General features: G+C 33.7%; 1 long non-coding RNA gene across 1 annotated transcript; it reads right to left on the bottom strand.

Annotated features, from left to right (window-relative positions):
- Positions 1-417: 417 nt before the first annotated feature.
- LOC134719350 (uncharacterized) lies at positions 418-2,042 on the bottom strand. The gene is made up of 2 exons (XR_010107558.1): positions 1,480-2,042; positions 418-474 (listed from the first exon to the last, which is right to left on the bottom strand). It is a non-coding gene; the product is annotated as an uncharacterized LOC134719350 (long non-coding RNA).
- Between the last annotated feature and the right edge of the window lie 1,865 nt (positions 2,043-3,907).

Below are 3,907 nucleotides of genomic sequence, written 5' to 3'. Positions count from 1 at the left end.
TAACTTTTTTAATGCTATTGTTCTGGAAAGAACATTTAGATAACGTCCGTTTAATGCTATTGTTCTGGAAAGAACATTTAGTTAACGTCCGTTTCATTTGTTATCAATTAGTTCGTTTAACAAATACTTGAGTTAGTCATGATAACCTTTATGACGTTAACAAATACTTGAGTTAGTCATGATAACCTTTATGACCTTGAGTTAGTCATGATAACCTTTATGACGTTAACAAATACTTGAGTTAGTCATGATAACCTTTATGACGTTAACAAATACTTGAGTTAGTCATGATAACCTTTATGACGTTAACAAATACTTGAGTTAGTCATGATAACCTTTATGACCTACGTTTTGGTGTACGTTTTGCGTGGCGTGAGGTGTCCTGACGAGAACAAACACGTTTCATATTTGTTCTTGACTTTATTACTTTAATTTGCATACATATTAACACCTGATATTTGGTTTTGTTTCCCTCTGAAAAAGAAAAGAAGCAGTATGATATGGTATTTATATTAAATCATTCTGATATTGAACTCATTTGAGACATAATATAAAACCAAATACATGTGGAAAGAAGATCCGATTTCTACATTGAGTGCAATTATATAATTCAGTTCTTAGAAAACTACTTTGTAACCTTTCGATGATAGTCTAATAATTGGTACTGATGGATTTTTGTGAGCCTTATCTTTGTGTCTTTTGGAGTTTTTTTGTTGACATATTTGTTAATAGTGCTTAAAAAATATAACATAATTTTGACTGATGTGTCCCTAATTTTGACACTTATTACTGGAATACCTGTTTGGTTTGTTCACTTATCTATATTATATGCTATCATAATGTACATATTATCGTCCTGCAAATGCTGGTTATATATTCTGGACATTTCGCAGCTATCAATAAACATTACAAGGGAGTTAAATAACCCTAATACCCTACGATTTCAAATTCTGTATTCATTACTAGAAGATACATGCGAAATCGCGGCACAATTCAGCAAGTGATGCAACAAAGAATTTTACATTTTTGCAGGCAATTGTGAGAGGGTTAGCGCTATAGAACTAGGTTTAATCCACCATTTTCTACATTTGAAAATGCCTGTACCAAGTCAGGAATATGACAGTTTTTGTCCATTCGTTTTTGATGCGTTTTGTTAATTGATTTTGCCATGTGATTATGGACTTTCCGAATTTATTTTCCTCTAAGTTCAGTATTGTTGTGATTTTGCTTTTTAGTGGTAAAAGAGTATAATGAACGGATCGATAAAGGTCTCAGGTTATTTTCTCAAAAAGTAGTGTTTTCTATGGAGAAAAAAGATGGTTTCAAATGCAAATTTATGAGGTACAAAATAGAATTAAAAATGGAATGGAAATAAAAAACACAACATTTTTAAATCAAATCAATAATATTTCCGATGTAAGAGATCTAACTAAACCTCCAATAGAGGTGGATGTTTTGTCCAAATAAGGTTTAACTTACGATGTAAGATTGCTGCCTTATCCACTTGGTACAGGCGGTTTTATTACAGCTGTTGCGTTAACTTCACCATTTTGATTTCTAGCAGAACAAGTCCAGTACCCATAGTGTTGAGATGTAATAGTCATATCAAGAATTTGGTTTTCACTCGTCAGAAGATATGGTGGTGTTGTCACAACTGTATTTGACTAAAAATAGAATGAGTGGTATCCCGATACAAATATTTATATAGCTGTGAATGGTATCATATACAAATATTTACATAGTTGTATTAAGTAAATCGGTTTTTTTTACAGTTTGTTTACCAAAAAGAATGTATTTTTCATGTCGTTAAATTTGAAATAAACTTATTAATGTTAACAAATTTGAGCTGACGTCTGAATTTTAATCTGGATTCATCTATAATAATAAAGAATTTATGAGTGAGACATATTGTTAATTTAATCATCTAAATTATAGGAGAATGCATGGGATAAAATTGAGAATGGAAATGGGGAATTTGTCAAAGAGACAACAACCCGACCATAGAACTGACAACAGCAGAAGGTCACCAATAGGTCATCAATGCAGCGAGAAATTCCGGATCCGCAAACAAACACAAACACTAGTTCAGTGATTAAGAAACTAAAATTAAAAATAATACAAGACTAAAAATGGCCAGAGGCTCAAACTTGAGCCAGGCGCAAACATGCGGCGGGGTTAATCGTGTTTATGTTATCGTAACCCTTCCCCTATACCCCTATCAAATGTAGAAAAGTAAACACATAACAATACGCACATTAAAATTCAGTTCAAAAGAAGTCCGAGTCTAATGTGAGAAGATGTAACAAAAAAAAAATCAAAAAGACAATTAAACCTAAATAATAACAGACTACTAGCAGTTTACTTACATGTCAGCTCCAGACTTTAGTTAAAAGAGGGACGAAAGATACCAGAGGGACAGTCAAACATATAAGTCACGGCCTATAATTGCTTACATCCACTTCATTGGAACTTTTTGAGCTACAAGACACTGACTTTCTAAACTTACATCCTGGTGGGTCCATAATATTTTTGAAAGGTAACCCATCTATATGAGCTATAAGACACTGAAGTTCTAAACTTACATTGTGGGTCCATGTTATATTGAAAGGTAACCCATCTATATGAGCTATAAGACACTGAAGTTCTAAACTTACATCCTGGTGGGTCCATGTTATATTAAAAGGTAACCCATCTATATGAGCTATAAGACACAAGACACTGAAGTACTTAACTTACATCCTGGTGGTCTATGTTATATTGAACGGTAACTCATCTATATGAGCTATAAGACACAAGACACTGAAGTACTTAACTTACATCCTGGTGGTCTATGTTATATTGAATGGTAACCCATCTATATGAGCTATAATGCACTGAAGTTCTAAACTTACATCCTCGTGTGTGTATGTTATATTGAAAGGTAACCCATCTATATGAGCTATAAGACACTGAAGTTCTAAACTTACATCCTGGTGGGTCCATGTTATATTAAAAGGTAACCCATCTATATGAGCTATAAGACACAAGACACTGAAGTACTTAACTTACATCTTGGTGGTCTATGTTATATTGAACGGTAACTCATCTATATGAGCTATAAGACACAAGACATTGAAGTACTTAACTTACATCCTGGTGGTCTATGTTATATTGAATGGTAACCCATCTATGTGAGCTATAAGACACTAAAGTACTTAACTTACATCCTGGTGGGTCCATGTTATATTGAATGGTAACCCATCTATATGAGCTATAAGACACAAGACACTGAAGTTCTAAACTTACATCCTGGTGGGTCCATGTTATATTGAATGGTAACCCATCTATGTGAGCTATAAGAGACTGAAGTTCTAAACTTACATCCTGGTGGGTCCATGTTATATTGAATGGTAACCCATCTATATGAGCTATAAGGCATTGAAGTTCTAAACTTACATCCTGGTGGGTCCATGTTATATTGAATTGTAACCCATCTATATGAGCTATAAGACACTGAAGTTCTAAACTTACATCCTGGTGGGTCTATGTTATATTGAAAGGTAACCCATCTATATGAGCTATAAGACACTGAAGTTCTAAACTTACATCCTGGTGGGTCCATGTTATATTAAAAGGTAACCCATCTATATGAGCTATAAGACACAAGACACTGAAGTACTTAACTTACATCCTGGTGGTCTATGTTATATTGAACGGTAACCCATCTATATGAGCTATAATGCACTGAAGTTCTAAACTTACATCCTGGTGGGTCTATGTTATATTGAAAGGTAACCCATCTATATGAGCTATAAGACACTGAAGTTCTAAACTTACATCCTGGTGGGTCCATGTTATATTAAAAGGTAACCCATCTATATGAGCTATAAGACACAAGACACTGAAGTACTTAACTTACATCCTGGTG

This window comes from Mytilus trossulus, chromosome 5, assembly GCF_036588685.1.
Source record: "Mytilus trossulus isolate FHL-02 chromosome 5, PNRI_Mtr1.1.1.hap1, whole genome shotgun sequence".
Classification (NCBI taxonomy): Eukaryota; Metazoa; Mollusca; class Bivalvia; order Mytilida; family Mytilidae; genus Mytilus; species Mytilus trossulus.
This window is presented reverse-complemented; position numbering and strand designations above follow the sequence as displayed.